The sequence below is a fragment of the Urocampus carinirostris genome, chromosome 2 (genome assembly GCF_059441175.1).
Source record: "Urocampus carinirostris isolate Australia breed hairy pipefish chromosome 2, RoL_Ucar_1.0, whole genome shotgun sequence".
Lineage (NCBI taxonomy): Eukaryota > Metazoa > Chordata > Actinopteri > Syngnathiformes > Syngnathidae > Urocampus > Urocampus carinirostris.
In genome coordinates this window covers 9,857,401-9,883,349 of record NC_142350.1, presented here as the reverse complement: position 1 = coordinate 9,883,349, position 25,949 = coordinate 9,857,401, and positions in this window count along the sequence as shown.

The window sequence follows — 25,949 nt, the reverse complement described above, 5'->3', positions numbered from 1 at the left end:
GACACACGTGGAATGGCGGATGGGACATGTGATCATTTGTGATTGCACAAAACTCTCAACCTCAGACACCTGTGACTGTGTATAACTTCTAGACCACGAGTCTCCAACCTTTTTTTAAGCGCCGAGGCAATTTTTGTTATTCATTAGTCCAAAGGGCAACCACTTTGGTATACATTTTTCAAGTAAATCCGTATCTTGTACTACTTTCTATGTCTTTACTATGTTATTACAAGATTAAGTATTGCAAGTATAAATAAGAGAAAAAAAGGACAAGGGAAGACAGCGAGAGAAAGAAAAAGAGAGACAGAAATAGAGAGAGTAAGAGAGAGAGAGGAGGAGAAAGACATTGTGAAAGAAGGAGAGAGAGAAAGAAAATGAAGAGAGAAAGATGAGAATGAAAGACAGGAAGATGAAAAAATATATAAATAAAGAGAAAGTAAGAGCGAAAAAAAGAAAAGAGAGAAAGAGACAGAAAAAGAAAGGGAGAAAGAAAAAGATAGCGAGAAAGAGGGACACATAAAGAACGAAAGGAAATGAACTGAGAGAGAATGTAAGAAACAAAGAAAGAAAAAGAAAGAAAGAGAGGAGATAAGGTAGGTAGTAGGCTTAAACAGACTCAACCACAAATACAATAGAATTTTACTATAAAATCACAATGGCCCAGCACTGGTGGGGTATTTTGAAAACTGGTCTGCGGGCACCTCAGCTGTCCTCACGATGTATTCAATGTTGTATTTCAACCTTTGCTTGCTGCCCAACCTTTTGACACTTGTTTATGCCCGACTAAAGACTTATTATATCCTGACAACCTTGAGTGTACTGGACTGTGTTTTTGTTGCCCGTTTTCTCCTTTCCTCCTATGTGTGGAGAGTATTTTGGCACAAGGTTCGTACGGGTATCTGAAATCCTTGAATATACTTGCATTTTAATGTTGTGTTTTCAAGGTCAATACAATGCATGAGTTTTGGGCGAAGTCTTCGAAAACCCTTGAAATAGTTGCCGTTACCATGTTTCTTGGCAGTCTGACTCTATAGACCACACTAAAAAAAAACAATACAAAAAAGAAAGTGTGGGAAAATGACGCAGACACGCCTGCTCTGGTGGCTTGTCTTTATGGCGTTGTCATTTGAAATGTCACTGCCCTGTACTGGTCGCATCCAAGAGGACAGCTCTATTTAGAAAACCGGCTCTTTTGGCTTGGCTCCTCAGATTTATTGTTTTTTTAATGATATATCATCAATAATAATAAAACATCATGCACCACATTATTTAGTAATTAGTAATTTCATGTTTTGCAAGGGATCCCAGAAAAACACATTAGACAAAAACTAAAATATTCACAGATCTACAAAAAACATTTTGTAATATACAAAACTATTTTAACGTTTTACACACCGGACAAATTTAAATTCGAACAACAAGACAAAATCCCTGAAAATGCAAAACAATAAAATAAAAATTTAAAACATTAACTCTTCAGTGCAGATAATAAATGAACTATTTACAATTGTATTTCAACTAATTTGTCACGGTCGCCATGGCTACCAGTCTGCCGCGCCCCCGAACTCAGCTGCAGCAGATCAGCTGATTGCTGGTCTGCTATTTAAGGCTGGATTTTGGGTTTGGCGGGCGCTGGCTCATTACACAATTCCCGGTCTGTTATGCCTTGTCCTGTTTTAGTTTTAAACGTTTTCCGTCTGTTATGCCTTGTCCTGTTGAGTTCGTGCCGGAGGAACTCTGTATTGTTCTGTTTTGTCCCGGAGTATTGGGCGACTTTTATTTTGTTGAATAAAACTTATGGATCGTTATGCAATTGAGTTCTCCCTTCCTGCCTCCTGCCTCCGTTCTGGTCCGGTCACCTTCCACCCCTTCCCTCTACCTCGCCTCGTGACAGAATGAGCCAGCCACGACAAGAACTCAGCGAACGATCCCAGCGCGATTTGGGGAGACCTGGAGAACGCAGCTTGGCAAGCGCCCACTGAGTCCGACTTCGACTCCCTGCCCGTCCGAACCACGGCCCCGCCCGTCGTGGCCATTGCTGTGCCTCGAATGGGGTCCCGGGAGGAATTGACGCCTGCCTGTTCGACTCTCATGCCTGCCTGCCCGACTCCCGTGCCAATTGCCTGCTATTCAGTCTCCCCTGCGTGCCAGTCCGACTCCGACTCCGCTGCCTGCCGGGCCGACTCCGCTGCCTGCCGGGCCGACTCCGCTGCCTGCCGGGCCGACTCCGCTGCCTGCCGGGCCGACTCCGCTGCCTGCCAGTCCGACTCCGCTGCCTGCCAGTCCGACTCCGCTGCCTGCCAGTCCGACTCCGCTGCTCCTATTTTGCCGGTTCTGATTTTGACTCTCTCCTGTTTTGCCGGTTCTGATTTTGACTCTCTCCTGTTTTGCCGGTTCTGATTTTGACTCTCGCCTGTTTTTGCCAATTTTGACTGTCCTCTGTGTTTGCCGGTTCTGATTCCCTGTCTGTCCTGAGTTTGCCGGTTCTGATTCCTTGTCTGTCCTCTGTGTTTGCCGGTTCTGATTCCCTGTCTGTCCTCTGTGTTTGCCGGTTCTGATTCCCTGTCTGTCCTCTGTGTTTGCCCGTTCTGATTCCCTGTCTGTCCTTCGTGTTTGCCGGTTCTGAGTCCCTGTCTGTCCTTCGTGTTTGCCGGTTCTGATTCCCTGTCTGTCCTTCGTGTTTGCCGGTTCTGATTCCCTGTCTGTCCTCGTGTTCGCCGGTCCAGTTTGCCTGCCGGCCCCCCCCAACCCTGCCGAGCGTCGAACCATTCCGGGGCGTGAGGTAGTCTTTTATTTTTTTTTTCCTTTTTTGGGGACCTCAGGAGCTGTCCCTTAAAGGGGGGGCTCTGTCACGGTCGCCATGGCTACCAGTCTGCCGCGCCCCCGAACTCAGCTGCAGCAGATCAGCTGATTGCTGGTCTGCTATTTAAGGCTGGATTTTGGGTTTGGCGGGCGCTGGCTCATTACACAATTCCCGGTCTGTTATGCCTTGTCCTGTTTTAGTTTTAAACGTTTTCCGTCTGTTATGCCTTGTCCTGTTGAGTTCGTGCCGGAGGAACTCTGTATTGTTCTGTTTTGTCCCGGAGTATTGGGCGACTTTTATTTTGTTGAATAAAACTTATGGATCGTTATGCAATTGAGTTCTCCCTTCCTGCCTCCTGCCTCCGTTCTGGTCCGGTCACCTTCCACTCCACCACGCGTCGTGACATAATTTAGACACAGGTCTTCTCTAAAACACGCTAAAGATACATATTAAATTTAGTAAAACAAAAAGCAAAAGATCAGCAGTCTTTAATTTACAACGATTGAATGCACCCTGCTTGGGAGCAATCAATATCATTAAAATGAGTCCAAATTTGGCTCATTTTTCTGTTCTCTATACATACAGTACTTTCTTTCTTTTTTTTGTCCTCTGTGTTGAACTGAATTATTACCCAAGTGCTATAGAGCCTTTTCTGTGTTAGTAAACAATTGTGGCATAGCCAAGCAGCGTGTGCATAGTTAAAGCAGAATGGCAGAATTCCTGTCATTTTATAGCAGCCCAGTGACACAAAAAGATCGTAGATCATTTTTTGGAACAGCTCATAATAGCACTAATGATGTGCTATTAGAAAGATAGCTACTTTATTTTAGATATCAAAACTAACAAAAAGGAAATGATCCCTTCATTGGCGCTGTATTACTTCCTTCAAAAGCACTGGGAAAAAAATCAAAATTGTTCTTAAGAAGTGTGTGAATTTGGCCATAAAAAAGGTCTATGAACCCTGTTGTTATTTCCCTTTGCCACCATTACACCTGTCAACCCTGCTCATGTGTCCACACATGGGTCCACCCACCAAATCTTATCACTTTTATTAAAAATAAGGAGGTGATTTAAGCAAGGAAATGACAACTTTGGCATATGGCATCCATCCGATACTCTGATTGACCAGCTCAAGTCACATGCAAAGATAAATAAAATGTTACTTTTTCTCTACGTTTATTTATTCATGATGTTACTTATGTGTATTTAACCAATACACATACATTACATATAAGTCTTACCTACTATACACTACTTTTGTCATTTTTATATTTTTCTCTGTACTACGAGACTGGGTGGAAACATTTGTTGGCCTGGAGAGGGATGGGCGCCACCAAGCTGTTTTTTTCCAAGAGACACCACAAGAAATGGTGCCCCCTAAGAGATCTACGCACCCACTAATGGAGATTCGGACTTCATTGGCTAACTAGCATAGATTTCTCTCCCCCGCTATATGGCAATTTTACATGACGGTCGCAACCTCATAATAGATCAGTGTTTTATCCTGGGGGTCTACTGTAATGTGAATTTCTTTCCTATTCTCGTCGAAGTGACCAACGAAAGCATTTTGTCAGCGCAAGGCTTAGTGGAACAGGCTGTGGAACAGCATGAACAGGAGGTGGTAGGATGCCACATCCTTCTATGTTACTTCACACCCTGAAACAGTCCTGGAAAAGTGTTAGAATCGAGTCCTGCTTCTTTCATGTCCTTGATAAGACTTAAGTCGTCATCCAGGATTTTTTTTTAGGGGAGATTGTTCGTATCTTTGTTTGCATACTTTGTGCCTGAACATGGAGGCAAGAGGGATGCGAGATTATGGGGGATAAAAACTTTAGAATTCGTCTGGGTGAATTGGGTCGGATCCGTTTTTCCACAGCATAATAAAGTCTAAAAACAGAAAGACTATATTAAGAATTAATTTGAATTAATCAACCAAGGAAAAAAAATACACACTCTACTTACGAATGTGATTTGTTCTGGGAGTAGCTACGTGACCTGAAAACTTCGTAAATCAAGACGCATTTTGAATGTAGTTGCGCTAATTTGTTTCAGGCCTCGCAAATGTACAGTATGATATTTTTTTAATAAATTATAAAAGAGCATCACAACATAAAACAAATACACGGTAAAATTAGATTACCGCACAAAAAAAACATAAAACGAGAGGCACACCATGTAAAAAATCTAGGAATAAAGGAAATTGATACCAATATTTATTTACCTTCTTGCCTCGCTTTTGTTGAAAAACTGATCCAATGACATATGCTTCTGTCTGTTTTGACAATCCGTCGGAAATTCGCAGATGAAGCGATAGCCCGACATGTCAATACTTTTTCCGTGCAATTCCATTCCACAAATTTTGAGACTTCCTGGAATTTTGGTAAAATGTCTTAAATTTGGGCTGATTGAATGATGGCTGCGTTCTCCTCCCTGTTGTCTCGCCGGGACCCCTCTTCTTCCTCGTCTCTGAACTCTGATCTGTGACGGAGACTCGAAGAGAATGCCGAGGGCACGCATGAGCACTGGGTATCCAGGGAGATTTTAAGCAGTCGCCATTTTGTTTATGTTCGGGAGCGACTAATAGCAGCACGTACTGTACTGTTTTTTTGCCTTCCTATCCTGAAACGCCTTTGTAACTAGGGACAATATTTTCCCGTTTAGATACTTTGTATCCTGAAACTCAAAACTGTTTAAAACGTAATATACCAGGCCTTGAACGATAACACAGTTGTAAATAATATCTCATCTCATCTCATCAGCCGTACCGCTTATCCTACGTAATCTAAAAACATCTAAATCTAAACTACTTCATAAATCCTGATTAGTGTGTTTGTATTAAATTGCCAAACTGAATTTTGTGAAAACGTACACAGTACTTAGTTGTGCGTTGTACTCATTTTTATAGAGGTGATAAATTGTGAATTTTGTCTGTTGTACTTCCTATCTCAAATAAAATCAATAAAAAGATTGAAAAATAAATGTGTTTAATACATAAGTAGATGATCATTCTCTTTATTAGTTGTTCGAAAAAAATAATAAATACTTAAATAAAATTATTTGTCGATGAAGCCTATAAAATGGAATTTATTTGAGTTTCCTGAAAAATTTTATCATGTTATTACTGTGTTATTACTGTGTTATGTCATCTCATCTCATCAGCTGCACCGCTTTTCCTCAGTAGGGTCGCGGGGATGCTGGAGCCCATCCCAGCAATCATCGGGCAGTGGGCAGGGGACACCCTGGACTGGTTGCCAGCCAATCGCAGGGCACACAGGGACAGACAACTCACTCGCTCAGTCACACCTAGGGACAATTTGGACCGGCCAATTCACCTGAAAGGCATGTTTATAACAAGGTTAATTATTTAAAAATAGGGTAAGATAGAATCAGTCAACCACAAAAAAAAAAAAAAAATTACTAGACAATCTCAATGACCCAGCACTGGGGGGCTATTTTTGAAACAGGTTTCGCGGGTACTTCAACTGTCCTTAAGGGGCAACGCGTTAAAGACCCCTGTTTGAGACACTCCCCGGGAAAACCCAATATTGCCAAGTTTGTGTCCATGAAGGAAGGAGTGAATTTGTGTTATGTTAGGTTTGGGGGAGCCGCGCATCCATCATCCTGCTGCCCCTTTTTGCTTTCTTTGTGTTTGCTGGTTTCAAACTTGGCACACATTTCCCACCGTGACAGCTGGGACGAAATGCCGAGCAAGAACCCCAACCATAGCAAATGCGTCGCATCTTATAACATGTTTACAAATTAGCAGGAGGGTGCCGATTACTTATGGAGATGGGAAGGGATCCAGTCACAAAAATAGAATATCCCTCATTGAAATATAATGATTAGGCCTGTTTAACTGTTGATCAAGCTGTTTTAACCTTTGAGTTAAGGTAGTTAATGTAGATTTAAATCATTAACTTGGTGTTGGGATGGGGGAGATTCAGTCACCAAAAATAGAAGTATTCCATTTTAATGTAAAAAAGATGGAAGATGTTTGTTTGTATTTGTTTTCTCTTAATTTATAAAATGCAAGCTTATGAAGTCATTTTTAGTATTGTCAAAGCTTTAACTCATAAATTAAATCTTTAAAACGGTTTCAACCTGTGAGTTAAAGCTAGCTTAAAGCATTAACTCAGGGTTTAGATCACAAGTGTCAAACAGGCGGCCCGCGGGCCACATCAGGCCCGCTAAGGGATTGAATCCGGCCCGCGAGACAACACTCAGAGAAGCGAAAGAGAAAAACAAGCTGCTGGTTGAAATATGTCAACTTGATGTTGCCAAAGCCAGGTGCCTCTCACAAAGACACTGTACTAGTATTTATTTCTCTCTCTCTCTCTCTCTCTCTCTCTCTCTCTCTCTCTCTCTCTCTCTCTCTCTCTCTCTCTCTCTCTTCTCTCTCTTTCTTTTCCACCCTTTTTCTCCCCCTCTGTCTGTCTCTTTCACTCTGTGTCTCTCTTTTTCTCTTCCTTTTTTTGCTCTTTGTCTCCTTTTTTCTCTGTGTCTTTTAACTTATTTTGCTCTAAGAGAGAGGTGTTGTGAAAGGATAGTGGGATGTTTGGACGTGTTCTAAGGGATGGGCTGGGCACTCGTATGATGCGGCAGGGGTAAACCAGTGAAAGCTGACGGCCGCTGCTGTTGAACAGAAGAGTGTGTTTTGTCACCCTGACTTGACATGGCCGCTTTCTTGCATGACCAACTTGGGTGCCGAGGTGCTCAACGTGTTTGGGTGTTTGGGCATTTGGGCATTTGGGTTGGCCATGGTCAAATTTTTGGTGTTTTTTGCTACTTTTTTTCCTTTTACTTTTCTTTGTCTTTGTGTATGTGTTTGTCTTGCTGTCGGTCACCCCTCTCGAGGGATATGACCAGGGTTGATAGATAGATAGATAGATAGATAGATAGATAGATAGATAGATAGATAGATAGATAGATAGATAGATAGATAGATAGATAGATAGATAGATAGATAGATAGATAGATAGATAGATAGATAGATAGATAGATAGATAGATAGATAGATAGATAGATAGATAGATAGATAGATAGATAGATAGATAGATAGATAAATAGATAGATAGATAGATAGATAGATAGATAGATAGATAGATAGATAGATAGATAGATAGATAGATAGATAGATAGATAGATAGATAGATAGATAGATAGATAGATAGATAGATAGATGTTGTTGAAGCTTTAACTTATGAGTTAAAGCTGTTTCAACCCTTAAGTTAAAGCAGTCTTTTGCATTAACTCCTACTTGTAAAGTCAGAATTAGTGAAGGCAAAGCTTTAACTTATTGGTCAAAGCTTTACCTTCTTAGTTAAAGCTTTAACTTACAGCTATTTTGACTTTCGAGGAGATTCAAAACATGAACTTAGCATTTGAAAAGAGGAAGATCCACTTTTGGCTAATGTAGTGCCTAGCTAATTTTAGAGTAGCGTTAGACTACTTTTGTGTTATTTTGAATTTATTTTATTATTATTATTACTATTATTTTTATATATTTTTTTTTATTGGTGTGTTAAATGTTGAATCTTAGATTTCATAGTTGTATCAAGGCTGGCTATCAGTGTAAACCTTACTTATTTTATTCATAGCACTTGATATTATATGTTATTTAAGATGAAACTAAAACAATAGTTGATCAATAAAGAGCGAGTGCTATAAATGCAAAACACCGGCTTGGTTTGAAAGAAACGGTAGCGCCGGCAAAGTATCTTGGCATGCAACCAAGTATATTATCAGTGCAGTGCGTGTTATCACCCTGATGTGTTTTGACAGCTCGAAGCTCCTCAATATTAAACTCCTGAATAGGTAATGGAAGCAGCTGCGATGCCAGGTTATGTCTGCGTTTCCGGCCCCAAGCCTTCAGTCATCAATTTGTGGACATAATACCAAGGAAATGACTTTTCATTGTTCGTGGACGGATAGCGGGGTGGCGGGCCACCACCCGATTGCCTTGGCGACGTCGGTGATTGACAGGTGGGATGAGACGCTTTTAGGAAATGATAGCCTACTCTTAAACGCTGAAATGCTGTCATCACTCGCTACTTCGCTCTTTGTATTTCGCGGCTTCAGTGCGTCAAGGGCAGAAAACTGTTCGGCGATCAATTACCCCCAATAACATACTGCTAGGAGAGAGGACCAGTAGAGAGGTCCAACCTAGCATCTCTTTCTGCCATTCTGTCCACCCAAAAGTGAACTGCATTCGTGTGGCCATGATACATTATCCCTGATCGCATACAGTTGCGAGCAAGGTCTGGTAGATGGCACTTTTGTCGAAAAACATACCTTTCCGGCCTGCTTAATAGAATGAAATGCAGTGTTGTCGTGATCCACTATCCTTGGTCGACTATTGCTGAAAGCAGGGGCCGGCAGAGCGCTTTTTTCTCTTTTTCTGTCTGTCTTTCCTTTCTCTGTTTCTTTCTCTCTCTGTGTCTGGACCCACTCGCGTAACGTTACTCACAGTTTTATTGGGGAGAAAGGAAAGGAGTGCACACACAATTCAGAGATGGCTGGTTGCGGGGAGTAGGTTGCTCAGACGCAGAAGTGGGACTTCTGTGGCGAGCGATGGCGGTGTCTGGAGCAAAAAAAAATCGAAAACCAGGAGAGGAGAGTAGACGTGGTCGAGATAAAAACGGATCGTTATTTGGGGCAGGAGAGCAGACGTGGTTGAGATCAAACATGTCGTAGAGGGAGAAAAACGAGCAAAAACACAGGACAGGCGAAAAAGGGCTTGTCGTGTCAAAACGGAGATTCGCAGACGGACCAACGAAGGGGGACTGACTGGACAGAGTTTAAATACTGACAGGGAGCCAATCTGTCAACAAGCTCCAGCTGGCGCCAACCGGGCGGCGCCAATTGGGCACCATGGCAACAGTGACACACGGGCGGGGCCAACTGTTGCTATGGTAATCGTGACGCTGTCTTTCTCTCTCTCGCTTTCTCTCTCTCCAAACACACACATATATATATATATATATATATATATATAGAGATGTTTTTTGTCCTATCAGTATAAAAATGTTCAACTGTGATTAATCGCAGTTCCGAAGAACAGCTCTATTTACCGTTTCCAGGTTACTTTGTACCCGCTTTTGTGTCGCTCAACCTCGACTGCGCACAACCCGACATGAACTCACAAAAAAAAGAATGATGGAATACATCCGTGAAGAAAGCTGAGCTTGTACTCAAAACTTAATTACATGTACACGCCCGTTAAAGCTTTTCATGGTGAGTAATGAAACAAAAGTGGACAAAAGTTATTGTGAAGCTATACGTGTCCTCACATGTTTTTGTTTGTCTTTATGGTGACAATCATTCTGGTCTGTCTGTTGTCAGCGATGACTGATTCCTTTGTTTATGCGTCAATTCATCATGCGGAACTACTGGAAGAGAAGTTCAAGATTTTAGTCATCTATTGTCTTAAAAAGAAAATATGTTGTATGTTGTTGTTTAGAATAGACAAATGAATGGAAGAGTCACGTTTCAATAAACGTGTAGAATCATAATCACGTGTTATAACAGGTGACTTAGAATGGATTTTGATATTTTAACTTTTTCTCAAGTTTCAGGTAAAGGCTCTGAGGTGGGGGTCAGAAAGGGAAGTTGCCACACAGCAGGGGATAGAAACCTATGTTAATCAGTGAATGTGTTTTGAACACTCTGTACCAATGATAAAAACATTGAAATACCCAAATAATACACAGTAAGAACTACTTTTGTGTAATATGCGTGTATATGATTAAAAAACTGACACGTTATTAATTTTGGTGTGACATGACTAAAGCTGGTAGATTGGAGTAGAAGAAGGATGAAGATAAATGAGTAGATGAAAGTTCAAACAGATTTTATAACTTCCACTTGAGATGATTGCCATCCCCTTGCTTTAATTATCTCCTTGTTTTTAATCATAGTCCTGATCGTCAATTTAATACAGTCATGCAACTTAGCAAGGGTAGCAGTTCATGTGCCTTCTTTGTTTTTTTTGAAAATCGCAAGCTTTGTTTTCATGGTTAGCTTTTTTTGTGTGTGTGTCCCCATTTAGTATCTCTGCAAGCCTAGGGACACATAGCTAATAGATTTTAATAGTCGTTTTAAAACGCACGCTTTCCAGGATTGTCATGCCATTGGAAAACTTGGTTATAACTGATCTTAAAGGTCCTGATCGTTGATTGGTTACGGACGCTTTCCATAACAAGGGTACAGATTCATACGTCTTCTTCATACTTCTTGATAATCTCAAGTTTCCATGGTTATCATGTTTTACCTCTCCCTTTAGCATCACTGTAAGCCTTGGGACCCATAGAAAATTAATACAGTACAAATTACACAGTATTCTATTGTCGACTCTCTAAATCTTTATGAAGCACACTAATATCTGCATTAACTGAACAACTAAAAGGCATTATGGGACATTGTTCAGCTGTGACGCAAACTAATAGTAAACAAGCATTTTATATGACGTGAATTAAAAGCAGATAGGCATCTTATGGCCTCGACAAACACCGTAAAGTTGGAATATTATATGTATAGTTGAGGAAACAAAAAAAATGAATTCCACTTTTACTGTAAAAACGTCATAAGGCAAGGTACACCGGCAGTCTACTGTGCGTCTAATGTCCTTATGACTCAACACTTTATCGTCTGGATTTCGATTTCAGTTCAAGATTCAGAGCGGCTGACCTCAGCCTGAGGATCTGAGGATGGAAGAGCTGGAAATTGGAAAAATCTGGCCTCATCCATCTAAACGGGAGCTCGGGAAATTGAAGTGGAAGCTTGGATTAGTAAGACTGGCTCTCTCGGTCAGCATTTATTTACATTAAAACTATCTAGAGTTAGCTTAAGTATCTAGTTAACTATCCTGAATCTGACAAAGCAGTCCCAAGCGGCAGAAATTGCATAGGTAACGTTTGTGGCACTGCTAACGCTAATGCTAATTTGTAAAAGAGAGCAGATTGCCATCAGCTTTGTAGAAATCGGGTAAACTCGGTTGAATTTCCGGCTACTTACTAGCATACTTTGAAAAAGTCCTACGGGCAAAATTTGGTCTTAAAATTACGTTTGAGTAGCAGTGCTGTCTTCTAGGGATCAACAGAGGAAGTGTAATATTTCTCGTATCAGTAAGTAGCAGCAGATGGCTATTATTGTTTAGGTTATCTGGTTTTTAAGTATTTCAAGATTTTGCCTGATTGTTAGCTGCCATTATTTAGCAGAAATTGCGTAGGGAGGGTTTTTGTGGTGCTAATGCTATTTCAGGGAAATAAGCTTTAATAAAGAATTCTATTCAGCTCACACTTCTGGGAAGCAAAGTACAAGCAAAACTTGTAAACTCACGATGGCGCACAATGGCGCACAATGGCGCACACTTGTGAAGCGTGAAAGAAACAGGCACGGCACTCCATTGAATATGATTGAGTGGCATAAATGACATTTATACTAAGTCAAAAATAAAATGCAGAAACAACATCTATTTGTAGAATGGCTTTGCTCCTGCACCACCACTTCTAAATGGATTGCTTGCAAACATTTATACGGGACAGTTTGTTTGTCACTAGTCATCTAAATGATTTATTCGAATTAATCCAAAAATCGGAATTTTAATTCCAGTCCGACTACTTCCTGCATGTAGACCTCCCAAATATGTTAAAATGTTTTAATACACAATTAAGGTCACGCTATATAAAATGTCCAACAACTTACTATTTAGTGATATTAGATGCTTGTTAACTGCCCTTACTTAGCATAGATTGCATCGGTATTGTTTGCTAATGCTTATTTGCAAAAGTCAGTAAATCGCCGAGAGATCATGTCTAGCGAGTTCAAATTTTGAGCTAGTTACTACAAAGGAATCTAATTAATGATTTGAGTAACTTGTTAGCATACATTTAAAAGAAAATGAACGAGCAAGGTTTTGGCTAAATATTAGCTTCTCTTTAGAGAAATTTTGAGTAACGGTAGTGTCTTCAAGGCTAACTGTAATACCCTTCCGTATCTATACTTGCTGGCATATCGCTCTCTTCTTTGCTCTTTGTGGAAAGTGACATTTTTTATAAAATTGTAAACCAGACGTTAAAGTAAAAGATCCTCTTTGTGTTTTTTCTGTCTTTTTTCTGCAATTTAAGCTCAAACTTCCTCTTAAATTTAAGATGGTTACAGATATTATATTCTTTTCCTAAATAATGAAACTCAAGCTGAGACTTATCTTCGATAGAGGTGGTGGTTTTTTTACACAAATAATAAAATATGCCTTCGCTGAGAAAAAGCAATATGAAGTGCGCTGTTGTGGGTGCAAACACTGCCTAAATACATGGCTTCCTTAATTGCTTTTATCGTAGTTGTAACCGAGTCCAAAAAATACATTACTCTGAATCAGTCTACACCAGGGCTCCTCGACCTTTTTCATGCTGGGAGCTACTTTTTTTCCACCTATTAGTGTAAAGGGCATCCATTTTGATATACATTTCTAAAATAATAACTTATCTCTTTCTACATACTATATTGGTACTATGCTATTACTAGGGTAATTATTGGAAATGAGAGAGAGAGTGAGAGGGGAAGTAAAAGAGAAAGAAAAGGAAGAAAGGGAGAGCAAAACAAAGGAAAAAGAGAGACAGTATGAATGAGAGTAAAAGAGTAAGATAAAAAAAAGTGATCAAGTAAAAAAAGAGAAAGATAAAAAGAGAGCTAGAGAGAGCAAAAGAGAGAAGAAGGAAGGGAAGAACAAGAGATGGAAAGAGAAAAAACAAAAAATGAGAGATAAGTAGGAAGTTGGGTTAATTTGACTCAGTCAACTACAAAATATTTTTTTACCAGAAATTCCCAATGACCAAACACTGCCAGAGTATTTTCAGAACAGCTCCGAAGGCACTACAGCTGTCCTTAGGGGGCACCTAGGTGCCCAGGGGCACCAGGTTTGAGACCCCTGGTCTACAATCTATTCTTCCCTCGATCGAAAAAAAAAGAAAACTCTGCAACCTGCACCAAAACTTAGACCAGTTTATGACAGAGTTAATAAAAATCAACTCATGTATATTACCACCCAAACTAGTTCTCGATTGAGTATTCCATTCTTGGCGCATTGTTCTTCGTAAAAATAATGCTCCGTATCCGTCAAACTTGACTGGCAGCTTTTCATGTTTCGTCCTCTAGATTTGTATTCAAGTTTCCGCCGATCTTTTCGTGCTCTTCCTTGATCGAAACAAATGAGGGAGAAAACTAGGGAGGACGGCTGGGGTGAGCGACGATAACGAGTGATGAACGAGGCCAGATGACGACAGAAATTGCCCTCAGGTCCCCTAAACGCAAATATTGCAGATGAAATACTTCATAAGAGAGATCGAGTCCAAACTATTTCAGGTGGAGTCACTACCCCAAAACGTGAGGTGTAACTTTTCAATATGGTAATGTTTAACCTTGGCTTACCAGCTCAGTAGCCTATATGGTAGGGCGCCCGCTTTGAGACTGGGAGGTCGCTGGTTCGCGCCTCGGCCGAGTCATACCTAAGACTTATAACATTGGTAAAATGGCGGCGCCCTCTGTTGGCTGCGGCTGCATCGGCTCGCTACAACGGGTCAGGTGTATCGACATTTCGTTCTATGTACATTGTTACAAAGAATGACAATACAAAGAAAATTATTATTATTATTATTATTAGTAGTAGTAATACAAAATATGTGCAGTAGACCCCCAGGTTATGACATTTTGAGGCAGGGAATCGCAAAGTGTCGTATAGTAGGGGATGGAAAACTATGGTAAAGAGGTAATGATAACTAGCTAATGTGTTCTAAAAATACCCAAATAGTCCATAGTAGGTAATTCTTATGTGTCATATGTGTGTATATTATTATATAAATGAAATAAAATGAAATTGTATTAAACTTTGATGTGAGGTAACTTAAGCTTGTACAGTGGAGTAGCAGGTGGATTCAAAAGGGAAGGAGACAGTTATAACAATAGACAAGAGAAACTTGCTTTTATTCCCTCCTTATCTTTAAATATAGTCCTGTTTGTCAAGTGGTTACAGCCTTTCATCTTAGCAACTTGTTTACCTTCTTCAAATTCAGGTTATCATATGTTTATTCTTCGCTTTAAAAAGCATGTAGCGAATAAATACAGTAAACGAAACATAGTATTGTATGTTCGACTGGCAAAATCTTTACCAAGCACATGAGATTCTGCCCTGAATGAATAAAGAGAAAGGCCTTGTAGGAGATAGTTCAGCCAATATCATTCAGGCATTTTCATGGTGCTGTGACGCAAAACAACATCAAATCACCATTTAATATGATATTGACCAATAGCAGACAGGCATCTTAGATAGGTATTTGCCATTTGCACAAACACTGCTAAGTTTGAATGTTGTACATATTCAACATGGAACTTAATTTTTTCTTTGGTGTGACGTAACTTGAGCTGCTCAATGACATGTAGCAATTTATGTTAAATCAATATTTGCAATCTTGTTTGGTTATGGATATATTCCCGAGCAAGAGAAGCCATTTTTGTGCCTTCTTCATATTTTTCATTGTCCCAAGCTTCATTCACATTGGTTATTGTGTTTTTGCGTCTCCCTTCAGCATCAATGCATGCTTTGGAAACCGTAGCGAAAAAACACAGTACAAAAAATAGTATTTTATTGCGAACTCACAAAATTTTCCAAAGCACATAAGATCCTAAACTCAATAAAAAGAAACGCATTGTGAGAAGTAGTTTAGCCAATACCAGATCTTCATTTTCATGTTGTCATGACGCAAGCCAATAGCAAACCAGTTTTTTATTTGACATCAACCAATTGCAGACAGGCATCTTAGAAATGCAACTCATAATGCGTATGAATGTCACCAACTAACTTGTTGTTGATATCGTATAGTGGGAAAAATGCCTTAAAGAGGGACTGAAAAAACATATTTTTTCACACTTTGATTGTGAAAACATTGTAAGGTGTAGGCGCCATATTTTGGGGGTCTACTGTATTCAATATTATATATATATATATATATATATATATATATATATATATATATATATATATATATATATATATATATATATATATATATATATATATATATATATATATATATATATTCCACAAAGTTATCAACACACTGAACTGCAGTTTTGGACCACAGTTTAAAGTGTAATATCCCAGTTCTTAGTGCAACATCCTGATTTTAAGTGTAATATCCCAGATTCAAGTGCAATGTCCCGGATATGTATGGATTTAATTTTGGTTTTAGCAGCCTCAATATCCCCCCTGCAATGGCATCAGCTCTAATATAACTATTACCAGTGGCAACTGCGTCCTTTTCTTCGTATAATGGGCCTATTGAGTAACTTACAAATGATTTTAATAGTGCTTCTGTTAACGTCCTTGACTCTGTGGCGCCCCTAGGAATAGCTTTGAAACAAAGAAGCATACAATTTGGTTTACTGAAAAACACAGGTCATTCAAACAAGGTTACAGGAAACTTGAACAAAAATGGCGCACTACAAAGCTTGAGGTTTTCTGGCAAGCCTGGTGTGACAGCATGCTAAATTATAAAGTGGCTCTTGCTTCAGCTAAAGCATCGTTTTTCTCTAAGATTATTGCTGTACATAAATAGAATCCGAAATCGGTATCTCAGGAACCTTACTCTCAGGGTTTAGGTCCTACCTATAAGACAGAACGGAACGTGTTACCTAGGACAATCTGACCTCTGAACATTTTGATGTCACCTTTGGCGTTCCAAAGGGCTCTGTACTTGGCCCTCTTCTTTTTAGTATTTATATGCTTCCTCTTGGTAATATTATCCGCCAGTTTTTATTAGTTTATAATGCTATGCAGATGACACTTAAATCTATCTGCCACTGGAGGCAACCTCTCCGTTAAGTTGTAGCAAATTAGAAGCCTGCTGTACTGAAATACAAAGATGGATGTCACTTAATTATTTTGTGCCTTAACTCCGAAAAAACAAGATGTTATTGTTGGTTCATCTTATTGTCGCTTTTTATTCTCAAACACTGCTCCGAACCTTGACAAATGTAATATCACCCCTAGTGACTCTCCCAAAGATCTACCTGTTATATCTGATCCTAATCTGTTGTTTCAGTTAGTTGTGAAAAATTACACTAGAATAGCTTCCTTCCACCTCCGTAATATTGCAAAGAATCGCCCGATGCTGTCGCTATCAGATGCTGAGATTATGATTCGTGCGTTTTTTACTTCTCGGCTTGATTACTGTAATTTATTGCTTTTTGGTCTCCTGATGTCTAGCATCAAAAGTTTGCAGCTGGTTCAAAATGCGGCAGCAAGACTTTTGACTAAGACAAGAAAGTTTGACCATATTACTCCTATATTAACTATCTTGCACTGGTTCCCAGTCCGCTTAAGATGTGGCTTTAAGGTTCTCTTACTAACATACAAATGTTTGCATGGACTTGCCCATTATTATCTCTCTGATTTGATTTCCCCATATGTACCTACACAAACCATCCGCTCAGAAAACACTGGTCTACTTGTGAATCCAAGAGCCAAGAAGAGATCTGCATGCTCGAGAGCATTATCCATCTGGGCTTTGGGGTTGTGGAATGCTCTGCGATCTCTAACCTCAGTTGAAGTTTTTCAATCTAGACTTAAAACACATATCTATGCTATAGCTTATGATAGATGCCCACCTCCTTCTTTTCTTTACCTGTCTTTTTCAGCTACCTGGCTGGTGGTGAAATCAGGGAGAAGGACGTATCAAGATGAGTCAGCGGACCAACGCCTGGACCTGGAGCATGTCAAAGTCCAGCTGTCAGAGATGGGAAGCTGCACCGTTGCTGTCGTGCACTTTCTGGACAATTTCTACATATTACCTATGTTTTTCTTATTGATGTTCACTATGTTTCGTGTATTGTTACCCAATGCAAAATCTATTGCATCCTGTTCGTCCTGATATCGGGATTACCACTATGGAGGCCCCTTCTCAAGATTTCTTGTTTTCCCCATGTTGAGCTTTTAAGTTTTTCCTTACCCACGTGTGGGTTAAGATCAAGGAACGGTGTAATTGTGGCCTGTGCAGTCCTTTGAGACGTTTTGTGATTAAGAGCTATACAAATAAATGTGACTTGACTTGACTTGGTCATTTGCCAGATTGTAATTAGCTTGTCAGAGAGCCTAATTGGGCTCATCGTTTACATATTTGAGAAGTTTTAATGACAGTTTTAATGCAGCATAAATGATGGTTGTTCTTTTCCTGGGTATATACACCCCCCAGATTAAAAAAAAAAAAACATGTCGTCAGTGGCGTGATAAGACAAGTCTCTGTGTTTGTGTTTTACATTTGTATTTTTCTCGATAATATTTTTTTTTTAAACATGTTGCAACAAACATCTCATTACAAAATGAACAAATCACCTGAAAAGAAAAAGGCCTGAAGGTTGGAAGCCAAAGGCTTATAGAAGACCTATCCGCAAAATAACTTTGTACACTTCTTCTATCTGTCATGATTGCCCATTGCCCTCACCTGTGCCCGCTCGTTTGGCGCCAGCTGCTTCTCGTTGCCTGATTGGTTCCCCTCCTATTTAAACTCAACGATTCCATTCACTCCTTGTCAGTCCATCAGCAAACCTCCGCGCATAGAAGGCAAGCATTATTTGTCTCTGGCTCCTGTCTGTCCCGTCCTTACCTGTATCCTGCTGGTATGCCCCTGGCTTCCGATTGTTTTTGGCTCCCTGACTTTTTCCTTCCATCGACCACGTTCCAAACTCCCGCCCCAGCTACTCGACCCATGTTTGCCAACCGACCACGGTCTGATCTCCCGTCCCGGCTACTCAACTCGTTTCTGCTCATCGACCACGCTCCGATCGCATGTCCCGGTTACTCCACTCGTTTCCACCTTCCGACCACGCTCCGATCCCAAGAGCTCCCTGCTCTTCTTGCCCAGCGATCGCCGAATTGCAGGCGCTTGCTTTCCCGTACCTGACTTCTCAGCTTCTGCAATAAAGTTTGTTGTGAAACGTTATGTGTTTGGGTCTACCATCTGTTCGGATTTTAACACAATCAATCATATAAACAAATGATCATATCCTACATAATAACACTCATTTTTTAATCCATTTAAAATGATTACATTGTTGGAATCACGATACATACAGCATTTCACAATCTCAAAAAAAGATGTTTTTCTTTACCCATCCTTCTCCTCCTTACTCTCTAATAACAATATAAAGTGTAAAACCTGAGAAAAATAAGGATTTTCTTGTGAAACATTTGAAATGGGATTGGACGTGTACCAAGAGTTAAATACAAGACCAGGTAATGGGCCTGTGCCATTTCCAGTTTCCGAATTACATGTTAGGAGGAAATAAACACTGTTAAACTAGTCTATTTTTAACTTGTAATTGTAAAACATTTCAATTCGACAATTCAAGGTTTGAAAATTATTGGTGATGGACAGCAATGACAATTCTGAGCAGATAATCAAATTATATTCATAAATGCTTCTACAATGTCACAAAAAGCATGAACGTTAAAGTTGACTTGGGGGAAGAAAATGAACATTTTGATTTTTTTTAAGTGATTTATCTGAAGTTTTATTTTGTTTTAAAAAAACGACCCTAACTATTGTTTTTAAAATCTATATACAGTTCTTTAACTTTAGATAGTTTTAGATGGCGTAGTGGTAGTCAGTAGTTTATACAGCCCTTTGAGACTTCTCTTGATCAAGGGCTATACAAATAAACACGACTTGCTGCTGATAAACATTTGGAGTGGTTGATCGAAAAAAATTCAGAATCAAACGCATACAGGTATACACTGGACCCCAGGATGCAGCGACCCCATCTTGCAACGTTTTCACTTTACCGTATGGAATAAGATGGGTTTTTTTTCGGTCCATCTTTAAGCCATTTTCCCCACCACTCAACTTCAACTAAAACTTATATTGTGAGTCCAAAAACTTTCAAAACACAAGTGTGGTTAGTTCCAACACTAAGATACCTGTCTGCTAATTGTCAATATTATCTAAAATTCTGCTTAGCTATTGGTTTGTGTCTCTGCATCATGAAAACATTGATACGTTATTACTTCCCACAATGCCTTTCCCTTCATCCGGGTTACAATCTCATGTGCTTCACAAGGATTTTGTGAGTTGACGATACATCACCCTATTTTGTCTGTAGTCTATTTTCTCACCATAGTTTCAATGCTTGCACTGATGCTAAAGTGAGAGGTAAACACATGATAACCAGGAAACAAAGCCCACGATTGTCAGGGAAAACAATGAATCGCTAATCTCGTTAAATTGGAAGGACCTAACCAAATCGATGGAGATTATTATTAAAAATAAGGAAGCAATTAAAGCAAAACAAGCCATGTTTTGGTGAAACATAAAAAGACCCAATACCTTAGGTAATTTGATAATTTTGTGTATTTTACACAAAACAACTAAATCTTCGGGTTGTTCTTGACATATTGACTCAGATTGTTTAGTATAAAATGGACCTTTTTTATTTTAAACAAAATTACTGCTTCTGTATATTTATCTTATAACAACACTAAAACATGTTTCAATTTGTGTGGGTTTTGTTTCCGCAACGTTGGGTGATATCAACCTTAGCATTGGTCCATTTTTGACCCAAACTTGAATTATTTTGAACCAACTGCTTTTAGAGTGTGCCATTCTCTTTTTTTTTGCAGTTCAGAATGTCGTGTGCTCTTTAAAGACTTTGCGCATTGGTGATACAATTCTGTTGTTTTTTGTACTATAAATAGATAAATAAATATTGATTATGTAAGACAGGGAACCAATCAGGAAGCCAGCAGCGGCTGGCGCCAAACGAGCGGGCACTGGTAAAATTAATCAGTCATCATGATAGATACATAACTATGTTTTTTTGTACTGTATTTATTTGCCATGGGTTTAACACTTGCAGTGATGCTAAAAGGAGAAGCAAAAGCATGATAACCATGGAAATGGAGGTTGAGATGATCTAGAATGACGAACAAGGCACACTCCTTGTTTCCTTCGCTAAGAAATATAGCTCTAACCAATTGACAATTAGGACTACTATTCAAAATAAGGAGGCCATATAGCAATTTCACTTTGCAATCCCCACCGAAGAACTAAATCATGTTGTATACAGGGGTCTACTTTATAGACCATTTCACTGAAAAAATCTTGTTGCACACCACCAGGCGGTAAAAGTGAATCCAAACGAAAGATCGCTTTTGCTAGACCGCACAGGCACACAAATTGGATAATTTCCCACAGCACAGTACGACAATTCATTCCTGCGGCCGTGCGGCCGAAAAACACTGGTGTTTGGTCTTTGGGCCAAGCTAATCAGAGACCCCAGAACAGACTAAATACAGACTGTCGTATCCAATCTAAGGCGAACCCTGAACCACGGCACTTGACTTGAATACAGTTTTCACGTTCCGAACTTGTGACGTCAGTGTGAAACCCGGCAACCCGTCGTAACCTCACTTCAGCGTTAAAACGTTTGAAAAATGTATCCAAGACGCAAGCGAGGCTTCATTTGTCTCTTTGACTTAACTTTCAGTCTGAAAGGGACATTCATAATTCATAAAATCATAATTAAGCCTGCATTGTCACGCTCAAAACCTGTCCCCATGTGTCGTTACGGTCTTCTCGTTCTGAGACCAAAACACGTTTTCGTCTGCGGTGTTTACAGACTATCAACAAAGGGGAAAATATTTGCATCTCTTTGATGATTGTTGATGAATAGTTGACGCGGCCGACTCTTGGAAAGGACTAGCAGAAAAATGTCCCCGCCCAGTAATACAGTCAGAGTCATGAATCTCATAATAGTATAATAGTATTTTGTGTCAGGAACCAGAACAGGATCAGGACCCAATCGCGTGACGTTCTCACACAAGCCTTTATTTTACAGGAAATGCGGAGTCATGCACATTAGGCAGCCAGCCCGGCGTGGAAAGAAAGGAAGTCAGAGATCGACAAAATCGATTCCAATTGCACGAGTTGATACTGGACAAATGGGGTCGATACCGGACAGGATGGGACAGACAAGATAGATAACGAATCAGGATATCGAAAATAAACAGCAGAAACTAGACGGAAACAAAACTGGAACCCGAAATTAACAGGACAAAAATAAACGGGAACAATACCGGACTGGAAATATCAACAGGAAAACAGGACCGAGTCAGAACCCACGTCTTGTGGGGCAGAAGTTTGTTTGACAGGCAGTCACACAGCCTTTTGCGTCTGTATTGCGGGTAAAATTTTGCGATTTTCTTTTGCCCGTGGTTGCCCGCGGTAGAAAATGCGCAAAATTGGCCAACCCGCTGTTCATCCGTGGTATGCCCGCAAAACAGACGCCGGTGACTGTTCCGCTTCCTCATCACGTCAGTTCCACGTCCTTTCCGCGTGTGGACCACGGGTATAAAAGCTGCCGAGCCGGGCTGTAGAAATCATAATCGCTCAAGGCACAGTCCCGTGAAGATAAAGATTTCAAGCTATGGCACCGAAGAAGAAGCCAATATGTTATTATTGTAATAGTTCTCATCTCATCAGCCGTACCGCTTATCCTCATTAGGGTCGCGGGGGGGCTGGAGCCCATCCCAGCCATCTCCGGGCAGTGGGCAGGGGACACCCTAAACTGGTTGCCAGCCAATCGCAGGGCACACAGGGACAGACAACTCATTCGCTCATTCACACCTAGGGACAATTTGGACCGGCCAATTCACCTGAAATGCATGTTTTTGGAACGTGGGAGGAAACCGGAGTGCCCGGAGGAAACCCACGCAAGCACGGGGAGAACATACAAACTCCGCACAGGAAGTCTGGAGCTGGATTTGAACCCACGACAGGTTCCCATGACATGAACTGTGCCGCACAAGCGCTAACCACTGCGCCGCCGTGCTGCCCTATTGTAATAGTTTTTCATTTTTATTTTATTATCTTGTTATGAAATTAAAAGAAATGTCAAGAAATAAAAATGGATTAAGACGAGGTCACTACGGTGACGGGGATCCATGTTCACCCCTTGACATCTCGAGCACAACTGACGTGTGCTCGGCAAGTCGCGCTGTATATACGCGGAGAAAGGCGTTTGACAGTCACACGCGTTACACACGCTACTTCACGTGATAACACCGCGATACAGGCGCAGAACAAACGTGCTATGACCGTGCTCCACCCGCGATTACCCGCTAAAATTCCGCGTCCTACCCGTGTGTAACCACGCCCTGGCCGCGGCCGTAGCACGTCGTTCCGCGTCAGTACCGCGTCATATCCGTTTGTGTACCACGTGTGCCGCCCGCGGTTACCCGTGGTCTAAAGTTTTGAGCAGCGCAAAACTTTTTCGCGCGGCCAACCGCGTGTGAATTTCTTGCCGCGTGTAAAGCACGGCTGTATCTCGTCTGTATCACGATCTCAAAGCGTCCAACAGCGTCTGCTTCACGGGCAGAAATTTCTGGTCGTGATTCAGGCGCGATAGAGACGCAAACGGCTGTGTGACCAGGCCCTCACCAAGGAAGCAAGAGAGCGCTGAGCTTGATATAGACAGAAAGCCAATCTCTCAACGAGCCGCAGCTGGCGCCACACGGGTGGGGCCAATTGGGCACCATGGCAACCGTTACACGCACGGGCGCGGCCAATTGGGCGCCATGGTAACCATAACAATTTTGTGTATTTTATATATATATATATATATATATACTCAGTATTACTCAGTATTTTTGAAGTTGTTTTTTCTGAGTTTGTCCACCCCTGATCTGGTGCTCAGCACCCCCAAAGCTCTTAACCTAAAATTGCCCCTGCTCTAAGTCTTCACTTTTTGCCACTGGCTTTGTCCATTCCTGCATGCAAATCGAAGAAGAAAAAAAAATCTCGGCCATACTCGGTGACCTCACAATCATGCCAATAATGCAGACTTGCCGGCAGCCGGGTTGAAGTGAAAAACAGGTCGCCAGAGCGGAGACGGCTTCGAGTGGACACTGCAGGGGAGAAAAGGCATTAACATTCTGTTGACGCAGATCAGCATCGCATATTGTGCATATTGTCTATGATGGAAATGCGAACCCGACACTCACCGTGGGTGTCGAGATTTACCGTACAGTAAGCCCCCGGGATACAACGTTAATTCTCTCTGAGGTGGGGTTCACAAACTGAAATTGCCGTATAGCGGGGGGATAGAAACCTATGGTAATTGACTAATGCCTGAACAACCCAAGATTCACAAATCCCTTAACAGCATGGGTAGGTCGGGGCACCAATGAGGACGCAACTCTGGACAAGCTTCTTCACTGTTCACAGTCCCTGGCCTGTTCTTGAGCACCAGTCCATTCTTTAATGTTGTAGACCAGTTCTTTTTCGGTCCTCCTCTCCTCCTGAGCAGTGGAGAAATGTATTGGTCAGTCCTGATGATCTCGAGACGTGACCATCCCACTGAAGTTTCCATCTGCACACAGTAGACAACTGTTCTTCGTAGAGTCCAATGTGCACTCTAAAGGCGTTGCCCACCGTTTCGTTTCTCATATGGGCTAAGTAGCTGATACCTAGAAGTTTTCTGTAGCATAGCATCTCCAAGGCCTGGATTTCCTTTTCAGTTTTGCTGTGAGAGTCCATGTTTGCAAGCGTAGAGGAAGATAGAAGTAACCAGGGCTTGCATGAGTCTGATCTTTGATTTCACTGTTCTTGTCCCTCCAGGATTAAAACATCAAAATAGCTGAATCATACATGAATACTACTTATCTGTAATATACGTATATAGGATTAAATAACATAAATATTAGGGAAAATTCCTATTTTATTAGCCTTTGTTGTGACATGATTTGAGCTGGTCAAGTGAAATAGCGGGTGGATGCAAAGGGAGGAGGAGCCATGGATTCAATTTAAAACAACTTTGAACCTTTCCACTTGCAAGGATAAACGTTTTTGAACACGTGAAAAAATTTGCTGTGGATGTTGTATTGTGGTTCTGTTGGTAGTATACAAAATCATGCATGGACTTGCTCCCTCATATCTTTCAGATTTGATTTCCCCCTATGTTCCGGTCCGGAGCCTTTGCTCTGAAAATGCTGGTCTACTCGTGATCCCAAGAGCCAAGAAGAGATCTGCAGGTTCGAGAGCATTCTCCATTCGGGCCCCGGTGCTGTGGAATGCTCTTCCCCTTGAGATTCGATCTGCAACCTCAGTGGAAATGTTTACATCTAAGCTTAAAACACACTTCTATTCCATAGCATATGAACAACCTATATTTTATGTTGGTTCTCGACTGGGCTGACTTGAGGACCCATAATTCCACCCTGATGACAAACTAACTGCAACCCAAATCAAGGAGAAAAAAAAATCACTTCTCAAGTCTATCCAATGAAAGGATTGTGCAGTTTTGAAGCAGAGGTAGTAGAATAATTTCACCTTTTTTTATTTTTATTTTTCAAAAAACAAAATGACCAACAAAACCAAAACAACTTCAAGTACTCCATATACTTGCAAATAAGCCTATAGCCCATTTAAGGGGCCCCATAAAACTGCTTTAAAATAGCCACATACTAAAAATAAATATTAATAAAGTGTGTACCTACACATTGATAATGATCAATTTATGATATGTAATGAATGAATGAATGAATGAATTAATTAATTAATTAATTAATTAATTGCCTTGATCCTAATTTAACTAGTTTAACGAAATTGGCGAGTTTCTCCTTTCAGTGCAAGTAAAACTAATTTAAAAGGTAATAATGATCAAAAGGATAAACCATTAAAACAGTATATTAATGAGATATAGATAAAGTATTATCATACTGGTAAAAAGCTAAAAATATTAAATTATTAGACCATTTTTGTTCCTTTTAAAAACGCTTTAATGGCATACACTCAGACACCATTTTTGAATTTCGCAATTATTTATTCCTTTGACTTGATCGTTGTTGTCACTATTTTCCACTTTTCTTACTTCCTTCTGGTTGTCACTTACTTTCTTAGGACCCACTATTAATGGCGGAAAAAGAAAACAAAACCTACAAAGTCACAACAAAATGAGATGTGGTCCCTCACAAACGCAATCGGTCACGTTGTTATTAGGAGCCACTCTAAAGTGGAAAATGTAAACAAACACAAGGAAGGAAACATGTCCCAGGGAAAATTAATCACAAACGCAACCATTGAACAAAAGGAAAAGATTGAGC